Source organism: Brachycentrus maculatus, unplaced genomic scaffold (genome assembly GCF_059751285.1).
Source record: "Brachycentrus maculatus isolate JH-2025_06_01 unplaced genomic scaffold, ASM5975128v1 h1tg000952l, whole genome shotgun sequence".
Classification (NCBI taxonomy): Eukaryota; Metazoa; Arthropoda; class Insecta; order Trichoptera; family Brachycentridae; genus Brachycentrus; species Brachycentrus maculatus.
This window is the reverse complement of record NW_028281674.1, coordinates 37,751-53,343: the sequence shown is the minus strand read 5'-3', so window position 1 is coordinate 53,343 and position 15,593 is coordinate 37,751. Positions and strand designations below refer to the sequence as shown.

Here is a 15,593-nt window from a genome sequence, read left to right as displayed (position 1 = left end):
TGCATAACTGCAATAAGAGTACAACATTGCAAAAACTCTTCTCTAATCCTCCAAAGCAGCCAACCTCAAACTGCATATGCAACTAAACAACAGTTAATAGCAGATCACATTCTTCACAAATTAAAACAAAAAAAATAACAAACTCATTGCACACTTGCAAGCATAAATCAAATCATAGCGAGAAACAAACACTCAGCTCTCAAATTAAATCAATACACTCTCTGCAAAATACGAAGAGGCCAAGATATCCTGTGAGGCCTATGTTTTGAAGATTGAGGGATATCAGCGCGACAGGCAGATATCTTCGAGTAATCAGGGAAGCTTCGAGGCTGAATTAGAGAGATTGAAGTAAGAGAATGTAAGGATGAGCATGGAGTTGATGTACGAGAGAGAGCAGACCGAAGAGTATAAAGAGGAAGTCAAACAATTGAGAGAGGCTAATGAAAGATATAAGAATAAACTGTTTAAGAGTAAAATTGGAATAGCATCTTCTGTTGATTTCACAAATAAGCCGAGCAGCACCCAAAATACCAACATTATTCACAAAGCGAATAACTCAAACAAAATTGACTCGTTTTATAATGGTTGAATCTCAACAGTTTCAACATAGTTCCCTATTTCCCAATTACAAATAATAAAATTCCATTTCCTATTTATATATTTCCTCAAAATTTCTCGCAATATGTTACATAATTAATTTCCAAAAACTCTTATTGATACATACCATCAGCATTTAAATGTCAAAAACAAAGGATAGCTAACCGAAATACAAACCAGTTCATACATTCACTCGCCGCCCCTCAATCACACAGGTTACCGCATACACAGTCATTCTCCTACAAACCATAATATTCTATGTCATGCTCATGAATTTGCTTGCTTATAAGCCAGTCAAAATTGTATTCATCGTTCTCTATACATGTAGCACATTTGTTGTTATTGTCTCTACAATTATTTGTTCGGGGAAGGATCCTTCAGATTCGACAATGATGATCTGTAAAAATGATGGTCTTCACAATTTTGCGAATAGACTGAGTTAACTATTATACTGTGACTACTGCAATAGTTACGTGTAGAGAAATTCAAAACATTGTCGATAGTGCAACAGATGTGTGTAGTAGTTCGATCATCATTGTATTTGGATTAACAATTGCGTAGGATCCAAGAATTACATCATCTTCTTCATAATGATTGTCTCAACTTTTGCGAGTATGGTCATATTCCTCGCAGCAGTGCTAGTAATTTCCCTGTAGAACAATTGGAGCGTTGTGATTGGCTATATGATCACATCATGGGTCATATCTTTTGTTGTGATTATATTGGCAATATTGTTAGCCAACTTGATACTCTTGCATATCTATTTGGTCTGCAAAGGCTTTACTACTTATCAGTTTCTTATTGCAAGGAGAGAAGAACAAAGGCTATAGAAAATGCAGAAGATGCAGACAGAAATAAAAAATATTCAAACCAATTCGAATGATAAAAATGTTGGCAATGGCCGTGTTCGATAAATTATAAATGATCATACAAATGAACATGGAAAGGCTGTTTAGAATTCTGAACAATAAACTGAGTTTATTATGAATTAAAATCAACAAACAACTTCTCTGAGGGTTCAAAGAAAAAACATAAGTGCGTAATTGGCATTGTAATTAGCTGCTGAAAAGAATAATTATAATGAGACAGACCTACATTTGCGGACATTAAATTAGAATAGAACAATAGCCAATAATGGAAAGCAAATAAATGTGAATTAGTTTATTACAGAGTAATAAAACCGCGCTGCAAACATATTCGATGAAAGTTCTGATGCCTGCTACAACAAATCCGATGCTGTGAGTATACACATGAACCCCATCAATGAGGAGGATAGTCAGAGCAGCTCAGCAATTGTGAATCCTAATAAGTAATCAGAACCAATTAAAGAAAGATCAAGAAAACTGAATCATCAGAAAACAGGTGTGAGATAGAGTGATTAATTTGCATAGAATACCGATTAGTAATTATAGGAATCAGTGCGGATGAGTGGATTCTTTACTCGAAATAAATCGTTGAGTTTGTTCATTGGGAAGAGTGCTGTGATAAAACCTAGAAAGAAAGCAGTAATTAATGTGTCGGCGCATACTCGTGTGAATGCTTTTGAAAATAGCATTGTGGAACAACATAACAATATGTTACTCACATCGGATGTGCAGCATAATAGAAAAAACATACAGAGTTCTGAAAAGGTGTAGAAAAACTAAAAAAAAAAAGCTACAAATAATTTAAAATCTGCCAAAATTAAAAAATGAAAATTCAGCATTTTAAAGCAAGTGATTTTTATATTCAATCTGACCTTCATTCACATGACCTTCATTTCACATGACCTTCATTCGCATGACCTCCAACTTACTTATGTATTCAATCATTTATTCTGACCTTAATAATATAATTCGAATTACTCTCTAATATGCCATATATTGCTTTGTGCAAACAGACTGAATATGATAATTCAATATTGATTAAGTTGATAAAAATAAGTATTCACCACAATGAGTGACATAGATGAAAATCAATTGAATGCTGAAAGAGAACTATAAGTGCATGTTCAAAAGTAGAAACATATCAAAGCTGGCGACTATATTAAATCTGCAGTCTATGGGGGGCTTGATGGATTGATCACTACTCTTAATGTCGCATTATCTGGAATCGGACTGGGATATACTGCTGGGGTGGTTGTGGCTTTAGGTTTAGCATCGCTGATTGGAGATGGAATATCCATGGCTGTTGCTGACTATCTTGCTACGAAGAGTGACGCATAGTACATGAAAGCTGAAGAAATGCGAGAGCGAAAGGAAATATAAGAGGATTTCGAGGCAGAGAAACTGGAGATGGTTCATATATACTCAGAAATGGGCCTATAAAAGCATGTAGCCACAGAAATAGTAGACATCCTCGGGAGAACAAGTAAGGTTTCCTCAAGATAATGATGATCGAGTAACTGCACCTAATTGCAGATGAAGAGAACCCCTTCCAGAACAGTATAGTAACATTCTTCAGCTTCTGTATCTTCGGACTCATGCCATTAATTCCATACATAATTGCACATGCGATAAATGTCGAGACCACAACCAGCTTCACATTCACTTTATCGACAATATTGATCTCTTTGTTTTTTTTGTTTTTGTTGGGGTTCAGTAAGAGCTTCGTGACAAGTGCTAAATGGTACTATTCAACCCTGGAGACTATCATGATTGGTGCTGTTTCAGCTGGAGCTGCATTCGGAATGGGAGCATTGCTCGGTTGATAATTATAGAATCAAATTCGAATATTCAGTCAGTATATCGATCTATCATCATCATCAGAATCAGAATAAACATTAGATTTGATTATCAGACTATAATATACACCACTATAATATACACACTATAATATATATCGATGCAGACATCAAACAACAAATCCAAATATAAAAACAAGAATAAGCAACAGTTTTTGAATAGGCCAAAGACCCTAACTCCGAGAAAGACCGCGAGACAAACAAAAAAGTAAAGATTGAGAAAGGCAATACATAAATAAGAAAACAGTCAATCCTACTAAGCTGTAGAGCAATGCAATAATAATAACTAATTTTAATAAACATAAAAAATGCGCTCAAAATCTAATATCATTACATAATAACACGCATAATCTAATAATGATAATAATAATGACAATAATGATAATAATGATAAGGGTTAATTAGTTGCAGAGCATAATCCTGTATTAGTTAAAATCAGTGCTGATGACAAAATAATGGAGGAACATGGCTTGAGTTGTTCTGGGGGAGGCCCGCATTCATAAGATTAAGAATGTAGGCATTTCGATGATCAGGTTGATAACCCAAATATTATCAGTCGCAAAAATTAAAGTATAGGCCTTGAAAGTCTCAAGAATTAAAGTATTGACGGCAACAACGACAGCAACGACAACAACAGTCACAACAACAACAATGATAATAAATAAGACAGCCCATTCTCCTATCGCCAAGCACATTAACAATCGAATAAAATTTCCGAATCCTACCCCCGTCGCTCAGCATTCGGCGAAGATTCAATATTCTCCTCATATCTCTCCTGCAATAACAGCAAGAAATCAGAGTAATAGCCACAACATTAGTATCATTAATAATAATAATAATTAAACAACCTTAACTCCGATTGGATAAACATCTCCGATTCCAGCTCCCTCGACTCCTCCTCGATTGACGAAATCGGACAGTCACACAATTTGAAATATAGGCCAAACAACAAACGAACAATTCCACAAATAAGCATGAAGAAGTTCATAAGGCAGTTATAGCAATTACCATCAAAGCAGCCATTAATCAAAGATAGTAAGCAAGCCTATGCTGGTAGTTTAATCGGGATGTATAGCATAAACCTAGGGACCTTATATTTCCATGAGGTGCTGGAATAGTTCGCAAGGACTATAATGGATTTGAGGAAAGATCCAGGCATATTCGAGGCAGTGACAGAGCTCAAGAATTAAATAACAACAGTCTACGCATATTTGAGTGATAACTCCTGTGGGATGCTGCCTGGCTCAGGCCCAGCCAAAATGAAACTTAAAATTAAGTAAATTGAAGTTGTGGGTTTGCTGATCAGGAAATCATCAGCATTTGCAAAGAGTGCGATAAATGGGAATGCAAATTCTAAAGTGCATGAAAATAGCCATGAAAATGAGAATGGTAGTCGGTTGCTAACTCCTGCAGATCATCGGTATTATTCGAATTTCCTATATCGGCTGTCAGAAATATTGAAATCTCTCTACAAAAACTAATCATTACGCAAACTCAGTATCAAGTATAAAAAGAAGTATTTGGATGTCCATTTGGTTTAGCCAATCTACTTATCCAAATAGATGACCGAATTCATGAAGTATCTCTATGCCCTATCCGAGGAGTAGTATGCCAGGTATCGAGAATGGGCGAAAGATACAGTCTATCAGTACCAAGCTCATGGAACCCACAGCAACAATAACTGCATGGCTGATCGGCCACTACATAAGTAACAAAAATAATAACAAAACAGACAAACTAACCCCAAACAACAATAAGCCAAAATAAGCGAACATCCTTCTAAAGAGTAACAGTAATAACAGCAGTAAGAACAAATCTAACAAATGCAGCCATAAATGAAAATGCTCAGTATTTCAATATAAAATGATAAACGGGCATGTTCAGTCGATGTTGAGCCAGATAAGATATATCGATAGGCTGATAAGAGAGAGGATCGTGTCTAAATTATTGATGATTTCGAAGAATGTGGAGATCATGGAATCATCAATAAAGAACCATCGAATTAAAATGGCATGAAAATTGAAAATACGAAAGCACTAAAATTGAAAGGAAGTGTTCAAAAGCAGAAGAAACGTCCTTCTTTGCATCCTATCGAAAGGGCTCTGATTGTCACACCCAAACACGAAAGCAAGGAGAAGAGAAGCCAAGATCAATGGGTGACTCAACGTTTCAAGGGCCGAGACCCCAAGTATTTGGCATCATACAGATACTCCAAGTAGTACATCGAGTCTCATCCAGAAGAGCGAGGGGAATATGGCAATGGCAACAGTGAGCCCAATAACGCCGATAATCTGGAGATATTCTCAGAAGAGTAGTAATCAGAGCAATTGCGAATAAGCAAGCTTATTAACGACATTAAGCCCAAAAACAACTAAGATGACTCTTAGCAATAGAAGTATGGATCAGATGGCTAAGATTCGACCAACTCAGAGATGTTCCTACAGCAGCAAAGGTAGGCCCTCATGCAGTACATCATAAAGTAGTCATTAGAAGATGGGTCGGTGCAGTTCAAGAGGACCATGCCCAAAAGTGCCAGCCATTATGGAAATATGTAAGAGTCAAGGAACTATCAGCATTCTGTTATCAAAAACTAAATGATCAAGCAGAAGAAGATGAAGAATATCCTGGTCGAGGAGCAGCGCAAGAGTTAGACTAATAATAGGGGCGAAAGTTAGAGCAGTAATCGGGGCAGTAATAGAGGCAGTAGCAGGGGAAAGAGCAATACAAAACCAAAAGTAAACAATACGAAAGACAATAACAACAAAATCCCACAAAACACAAACTTCTCTGAACTAAAGCCAAGGCATAATAAATACAATAATAATGATACCATTTTCTAAGGAAGTCAGCCAAGAAAAAGAAACAAACTGGACCATCCACAAACAAAAACCACTAAACTTAACAGCATCAACACACACAAGAACGCTACCCAGCATCAATAGGAAGACTCATTTTAAAATTAAAGCAATTTCTAAAGTTCGCTCAATTATGGCAGTGAGCCAAATTTAGACAGCTCTTTCAATATGTATAGTAAGAATACGAAGAAAAGATAATTGAAGGAAAAAATGATGATATAAAGTGTGAGAAAGGAACCAAAAACTACAAGACAATCCAATATGCTCAAATTGTTTGCAAGATAGTCTGAGAATGAACAGCAACCAGGTGACTAGTCGGATTCAAACAAGGAAATTAATTAGTATGGCAGCTATTGGGATTATCACCAATAACAGTAACAACCCTCAGAACACTAATAGGATGAATAATAAAAGCCATAGTTCGAATCATCAAAACATTACGCACAAAGAAAATAGAACGATTAATAATACTAATAAAAGGGAAATAGGAGATCATAAAAACAAACAAAAAACTAAAACAATACAAAGAACAGTATATTGAATAAATACATGGAATTTTATAAGTCGGACCCTAAAGAAGATTAAGAGATGTAAGACGAGCCAGAACTCTCAAATTAGGAATAAAAGTCGAGATTAGAGGACATTTTTAAGAGCCACCCAGTAAAATAATAATGATGGTGATGGTGATAGTGATTGTTTGAAATGAATAAATGGACAACCTATTCAGAAAGTATCTTAAATAAGTGCATAAGTGGATAAGTGCGTATCTACTTAAAAGCCAATATTTTTATAAATAATAAGATAAGAGTACACAATTATTCACAATCAGGAACATAATCCAAATTGATGCTCATAACAAAGATGATGCCACCCTCTATTTCCCATAATTGCTTCTCCTTCCATTTTTGTCCTCTGACACTTACTGCTCAGTGACAGTCGGTATTTTCTGCTCAGTGACAGTCGGTATTTTCTTGAAATCCGTTCGGTTGTTCCTTTCGCTCATGCTCAGTATCGTTGACTTCATTATTTTATGGCGCTCATGCGAACTCTGTAGGTTGCAATGAAAGCCCTTTGAATTTTTGAAGCTTTCAATGCAGATATTGTTGCTTTATGACTATTGTCTTTTGATGTTGAAGTTATCTTGTTCGTTTGCCACCCATTTTTGATGCTCATTGTTTGAGGACTCATGCTATTTCACACTTTCCATGCTCCTTTGGGTTTGCAGGGCTCTGAGGTTCGTCTTTCTTTTGTTATTGTGTGGTTTCTTTATGAAGATGTGCTGTTTAGTTTCCCGAAACTCCTTCAATTCGTAGTTGAGTGTTAGTTTGGAATCAGAGTCCCGTGACTTATTCTCATAGTATTTCTTAACCTGGTTCAAGATCACATTTTCAGCCTATTTCATAATTACTTTATCTTCCAGTTTCTTCTTCTCCTCAGTCAGCGACCGAATCCTCTCCAAAACCTTCACCCCCACAAAACCCTCCTCGGTTATCGTTTATAGCTCCCAAATCCTTGATTTATAAAATTTAACCCTCCTTTCACAGATCTCCTTCAATTCTTTAAATTCCCTTTAGTAATCGGCTCTAACACACTCTATATCTTGTTTCCAGGTTTTATGGCTCATCATTAATTATTTGATTTACTCTCCCAAGTTTGATATTTGCGCTTAGCGACTCCGAATGAGCAATTTTAAAGACTATTCTCGACTATGAAGCTATCTAATCTCTTTTTCTTTCGTTTGCAGTATATTTTAATGCTATTTGTATCGAATCTAATGATCTTTAATTCGCTGGCCGGCTTGTGCAATGTTTGATTACTTCTCCTTAATGATGAGCTAATATTTTGAGGACTATTTCTTCAGTTTATCTTTTTACTATTCCAAACTGTCATTAAGGTCGTGAATAATTTTGTTTTGCTTCGATATTTTCTCATTAAGCTTCGAAGATTCTTCATAAAACTCGAGTTTTATGTTCCGAATTGAGATTTGATACTCCTTTTCGAGGTTTTTTTTAATTTAGACCCGTTAATTAGACCCTTGTCTTTGCATAATTTCAATTGCATTCTTATGACTTTGTATTTACAGTGAATATTCCTCTATAGTTTGTTCTTTTTCTGTGACTATTTTTGAGTAGTGATCTTTCAATTGACCAACCAACTCTTTGATGGCCAATTAATGTGAACGATGAAGTTATTGCAATTAAGCATTATGTTGCTATTTGGTTTTTACCAACACTCGGGATAATTCCTCTATATTTCTATCCCGCAATTAAATATTTAATTTATAGTTACTAACAATTGCCCCAAACTAACTCTTCATGGACAATAAATCTTCTCTATGCATTTGTTCAGCTTATCTGTACTATTTTATCAATTGATTCCGGATGTTGATTTATTTTATGTGGATATCTTTAAGGTGTATGTTTTAGTTTTCGAGTTTAATATTCTTACTTTGGAGGGATTACATTGCAAGTGTTATGATGCCGATTTATCGTGAAACCCTTAGTTTTTAGGCTGCAAGATCGTCAATTGCTTCTTGATGCTACTTTTAGTGTGTGATTATTTTATTGTTGTATTTTTTTTATATATTATTTTTCACACTATTGAACTAATTGCTCCAACGATGCTCGTAATAGTTTTATGTTTATTTTATGTTCTTTATTAAACTGGTGTTCTCTATGGTTGTCTATCGATGTTGTTTAGAAAGCTATTCATATTATAGATTAAGGATTTAGAGCTTGGATTCACAGATTTGTTTCTAGTTTGTTAAGGAAGAAAACTTGGCATCGAAGGAGCTTTGCTTATTTATAAGATGTCTGTTTTATTATTTTGATTTGGAGAGTTATTTTCGTATTTCTGATAATTTATAATTAAGCGTATTATGTTAACTAAATGGTTTTAACAAGTTTTATAAATAGCGTAGCTATTCGAGTGAGAGTTCCCTATTGACAGAATTATTGGCATTTGTCTGATTATTCTTGATATTTGTATCACAATCACAATCACTATTGCTTATTACTTAGTTACTGACTTCCCATTACTCTTCAGCCTATTTCTTCGTAATTCTATACCCCAATATATTATTCATCGTATGAAGTAATCCTTTCAACTCTCTATTTTTATGATCTATTTCATGGGTGAGCAATTTCTCTTGTTTTCGGAACTATTTCTATACTGTTTATTTATACTGATTTATTTATTCAAGAGATTGTTCGCTTATCTTTTGTCTTTCGAGCATGTACTTTAAGTTAAGCTTACGATCTAATCCTTCATAGTCTAATTTCAGTCTGTTTATGCTTTGTGTCAACTGTTTCTGTTATTTTTCATTGTTGGCTGTTATTTATTGTAGTTATTTTGTTGATGATTATAGTTTTGTATTAGTTTGTTGGTATTTTTGTGTGATTTATTGGATTTATTGGTTTGTTATTGTGATAATTTATTACTGATTGGCAATGGTTGTTTTTAGATGGGTATTCTCTTTGTTGAGTGTGGACAGTTATTGTTAAAATTAATGTGTTTTTTGTATTGAAATGTGGACGAGTTGAACAAAAGCATTCAATGACTCAGAAGGAGTATCAAATTGTAGATATTTGGTGTCGTATTGGATTGTATTGGCTGCATACTCTAACTGTGAGATCATCTGATGTTCGTATTCTTTGTTATTAAGAAATAAGAGTACATTTGAAGTTTTTACGGATTGCGATAAGCTATTATTTGAGATGATGGTTCTCTTTGAGGATATCGTCTGATAAATGGGTCATAAAGCGATGTTTGTGCATTTTAGTGCAAGTTTAACAAATGGCTTCGAGCTATTGTTATAATTATTATTATTTTGTGATATTGCTATGTTTGTATTTATGTGTTTGTTCTAAAGTATATGAGAGTGTAATTAGGGCTGACTATTTATGTTGTTAGAATGTTTATTGGATATTATTTATAATGTTTGGTGAATTAATCATACTTTGGATTTATATTCCGAGGGGCCGAGCATCTTAGAAGGATCGATCCATTCATCAAACTGGGCCTCTGTGAGAATGCTCAATTCTAAGGCGGATTATTTGAGGGTTAGGCCATTTTTATGAGCATTCTTGGCAATTTTTGCTGCCTTATCGTAGCCGATATATGGGTTTAAGGCAGTCACAAGCATTAGTGAGCTATGAAGCTTTTCATTGATGACCTTCAGATTGGGTTTGAGACCTTTCAGGCAGTTGTCTGTGAATGAAATGCATCCATCTCCTAACAGCCGTATCGAATGCAGCACATTTCTGGCAATTAAGGGCTTGAATACATTGAGCTAAAAGTGGCCATTCATTCCCCCTATTGTTACGGCTGTGTTATTGCCCATAACTTGTGCACAGAGCATTGTCAATGCCTAGCATTGAGTTGGGTTTACCTTGCCTGGCATAATGGAAGATCCTGGTTCATTTTCAGGAAGCATCAACTCTCCGAGCCCACATCGAGGTCCACTGCCTAGGAATCTAATATCATTCGCAATTTTCATCAGACTTACAGCAATTGTATTCAGAGTTCCATGCAATTCAACTAATGAGTCCTCAGTTGCGAGACATTAAAATTTATTTGGGGCTGTGATAAAGGGGAACCCTGTTTATTTACTAACTTCTTATGCGAACTTCTATGCGAATCCTATGTAGGTATTGAGCCCTGTGCCGACTGCAGTGCCACCTTGTGCGAGCTCAGATATATCTTCAATGTTTTTGTTAATTCGATTCAGGCCTTTCCTGAGCTGCTCTGCATACCCCGAAAACTATTGGCCTAATGTGATTGGAGTGGCATCTTGGGTATGTGTGCGTCCGATTTTGATGATGTCTTTGAATTATTCTGACATAGCCTTGAGTTGCTGGTACATCTTTGAGACTCCTGGGATCAGAGTGCCATGGAGCTATAGGACAACAGCAATGTGCATCGCAGTCGGGAAGCTATCATTGCTAGATTGGGAGCAATTTACATGATCATTCGGATGGATGGATTTATCCCCAATTGCTCCACCTTGCAATAAGATGGCTTGATTGGATATTACTTCGTTTGCATTCATGTTGGATTGGGTTCCAGACCCTGTTTGCCAAACAACCAAAGGGAAATGTTCATCGAGTTTCCCCTCGATTACTTGATCTGCGGCTTGAATTATGGCGTTGGCAATTTTTTAGTCTAAGCCATAGTTCAAATTGGCTCTGGCTGCACATTTCTTGAGGATCCCCAAAGCTTTGATAATGGGCTTGGGCATAATGTCTGTATCCCGAGCAATGTTGAAGTTTTGCATTGAGCGCTGAGTTTGAGCTCCCCAAAGCCGCGAGTTTTACACTTGAATCTCCCCGAAAGTGTCTGTCTATATTCTGTACTGCTTTATTTATTCAGTCATTTTGGATATTATTTTGTAAGTAAACCAGATACATTAGACAGATAAAGAGAGCATCGATGCTCGTTAATTATTTAATCTATTGACAGATAAACCTATAGTCTTTAAGTATATCAAATTCCCAGATCTTCCCACTATCAATATTTGTATTAATCCCATAATGCCAATAATCTCTGCATTGCATAAACAGTGCTATTTATTGATTTGATTGCACCAATAATCTTTGACAAACACTATACAAAATTAGATATAATATCACAATTTCCATAAACCAACATTCTACCGAAATTCCACCAACATTATCATCCATATAACCATAACACACATTATACGCATATCCATCATCAAAAAATGTCCCTCCAACACCAAATCTGCCGATAGCTACAAATCGAATGCTGCAAATAGTGCTACAAACATGCCCATCTGAATCATAACTAAGGTGAATACCATAAAAGATTGCATTAGAGTACAAATTGTTTAATGATAGTTCTTAGGCAAATATCAAGCATTGAGAAGTTTAACAGCTTAATCAATATTTCTGTCAATAGCAATACTCAGAATCAGAATAGTGTGGTAAGCAATAATCGAAATCTAAAGAATAGCAATATTAGTAGCAGCCACATTAAGTGCAGGAATACAAATTAATGTTATCGAGTTGGAGCATTTTAGATTACTTTCGAAGGTATCCTGCTTTACTCGAAATTGTATAGGGCTCATTAAACTGGCGATCATATAGAAATCAGTGCTAATTAGGTCATGATGATGCTATATTGCCTTATTAACAAGCCAGAAGAACAACTAAATAAGCTCAAAATCAAGATATTTATGCTCAATAACTCGAAGTCAGCCAATCGCAGTAATAATCAGAGCCTCCAAATCGATTTGTACACACACGTCAAGAATAATGTTAGTTCTCACGCATCATCACAAATAATATTTAATTCAGTCCCTAAACGCCTGACTCTTAAACAAGTAAATGAAGCCATCTGCGAGATTATGGAATAAAATAGCATTAATGGGAAGAATCAGCTCAACAACAATACAATCCGGATTATGAGCAGCCAAAGGAAGGCCCAACACAACTAATAGAGCTCTAAAAACCTCAGTTGTTTCAGGAATTTCAGTGCCAGATAAAAGTGCAGTCAACCCCAATAAAGATAACTATAAATTGAAAATACTGTATTCAGTATCATTCAGAAAAAGCATAAACTAGATAGAGCACGGAATAGTAAAGTAAAAACTGGAACATACAATTCTAATAATGGCAGCATGATCAAATAAGAGAGTACTTAGAGTAAACAGAGCAAACCAACACATAAAAAACATACTGTCAATTTCGTAGATTGTTCTAAGAAGATTTCCAAAATCGGGGGCACTCGATTCTCTTTGGCAACGAATAAAATTCTCACATCGCATTCAAGAGGGACTTTGTATGCAGTTAACCAAAAAACAAATAGTAGTGAAGGCTCTCTGCTGCACGAGCTCAAAGCTAATCCTAAGCCAGAAAGAAAATACTTGTATTTGAGCGCATAGAAAGATCTGCAGCCTCTCAAGTTTCTGGGAAACTAATCTGATATCAATGGAGAAAACTGCGAAACTGAAATGATAAATATTGAAGAATAGCAATCAGAATAGGAATCGCCATATGACAAATAGTACAAACAACAAAAATAGCCTATAGACAATTCAAACAACCTTGTGCTTCTATAGCTGAGTGATGATGACTCATAGAATAACAAAGCTAAATAAACAAAACACAAAATCACAAAATAGAATCCAAATTAGAGCCCACAATTTTAATCATAATAAATCTGCGAAAATTAATCTAGAATAACACTGAACAAACAGCTGGAATAATTCAAAAAGATAGAAGGATTGATGATAAACCTACCAAAAAGTATCCTTAATGGAATCAATAAGAAAGCGTGTCATCATAAAAGCTCCAACGCTCCCAAGCCCAGAAAGTACAGTTTCGAATTCAATAAAGACATACAGTCAATTGAGGAAGAACTCAAGAAATAGTTTGGCTAATAAAGTAATAATGATCAAGGGCATAATTTGGTGAAGAAGAGCTGTTACTGGAGATAAACTGAAATGAGCAGTCATAGCATTGCTAACTTGCAGAGCAATAAGCACCAGGAAGTTGAAGATTGTAAAGATGATAAGGAGGAGGATTCAAAAAATTCATAGGGCAGCATTGATCTTATCAATGGCAAAAACAAGTAATGTTCCTCGGATGACTCCTAAATAGAACTCGATAAAAAAGGCAATAAGACAACCCTCTCCATAAAATAAATACTCACTTTATAAAATAAAAAAACTAAAGTCAACATCTCAAGCATCAAGGATCTCCAAAATTAATTGTCGAACAGTGCCAAATGTACAGACAGCCTCAATAGCTCCCAATTTAAACATGTGCAAAATGTGAAGAAGACAGTCAGCCGCACACAGAAATAAATCAGGCCCTCTCATAAAAAGGCATGCAGCAACACATGCGAAGATATAAACAAGAATATTAAATCATGTAAGAGTATGGGAATATCTTCGAATAACTTCATTAATAAAGAGTTGGGTAATGAGATTTTGGAAGAAGAGGAGCTGATTATGGGGAACTCATTTGCTGGTTCGAATGGAGAAGCGAAACTGCTATCTAGTTTCTCATCTGCAGATTCTGAGGATTCTGAGGATTCTGAGCATAATACAAGTGTCGTTAACAGAAATCCTCATGTGAATAAAGAGAATATCGTAAATTAAGCTAACAGGCCTAGGAAGTAAACAACAGATCTCGACAATTCTGCGTTAAATGAAAACTTATTGAAGGATAAGATTCAATAATTAACAGAAATGCAAGCGGAAGATTGGAAGGTTTCATTTGCAGGGGAGAAAGGTTTTTCTTTATTCATAAAATCTGAGTAGTTTTCAACAATGTTAAGACCTATTTTCTAGACTTGGTATCCCTCTGAAGAGTCTGAAATATCCAAGAGCAACACCCAGACAAATTATGCGGCTGCTCTCATTGGCAGTATCCTGCAACTCTCATAACTATACCCTGAACAATTCAAACAAGTCTTCAGAATCCCTTAATGGAAACGCATAACCTTATAAACAGTCCTTTACCACAAAGCCAAACTCCAATAACATAAACAACATAACACATAACATAGTTCAATTAACGAAGCAAAGCAAGGCCAATATATAAACCTAGATGAAGAGTTTATTAATATGATAGTCTTTGATCCACACAACGGAATGTTTATTGAAGTGGCGGTAAGCCTGTTTGCTCTGGGTTAATGCAAGTAAATAATCAGAGACAATACTCGTATGAAAATCAAGGCAAGGAAAGCCAACATCCTTCGAGACAAGTATAATAAGAATAAAGATCAGGAGGTGTATCAGCTCAATAAATAAGCCTATGCCAACTTAAAGAAGACCAAGATTGCAGATGACTGGGTACTACTCTTACTCATGGCTGCAATTATTGTCAACTATGGCCAATAACGGCATTATCACATGAAACCGCCGAAGGAGAGAATATCTCGTAGAGCCGATCAGATCAGTGCGAATACTCTCATTTCGACGACAGTGAAGATCCCATAATTCCTAAACAAAATAAATAAATTGTACCAATAGTAGCCTATAAAAATTACTTGTAGCCAGCTACTCAAGATGATCACTGGCACACCCATGATAGAAATGTATTCAGTCGATTTGAGGAAAGTTAAAAAGATATTGGTTGACGCATACTTTGCAAATAATAAGGGCAATGCGAGCCAAATGTAACAATAGACGCAACCATCACAAAAAGGAAAAGTCCTCTGTCTACCAGCATAATAATAATCATGTCACACACACACTCCGAACCAGAACATCAAAATCAGAATCCTATAAAAGCTCGAATACAATAAAGAGAACATCTTAGAATCAATCATCAAAATCAGATCGAATCAAGACCAAGAACAACAACAACAATAATCGGAACAATTGTAACAATCTTCCTAGGGTTCTATTATGACCTATGAGAAATTTGTGCTCAATTACAATAAGATTG

General features: G+C 35.6%; 1 pseudogene; it reads right to left on the bottom strand.

The window, feature by feature from the left end:
* Positions 1-10,529: 10,529 nt before the first annotated feature.
* LOC148299782 (uncharacterized) lies at positions 10,530-11,855 on the bottom strand (annotated as a pseudogene).
* Positions 11,856-15,593: the final 3,738 nt, after the last annotated feature.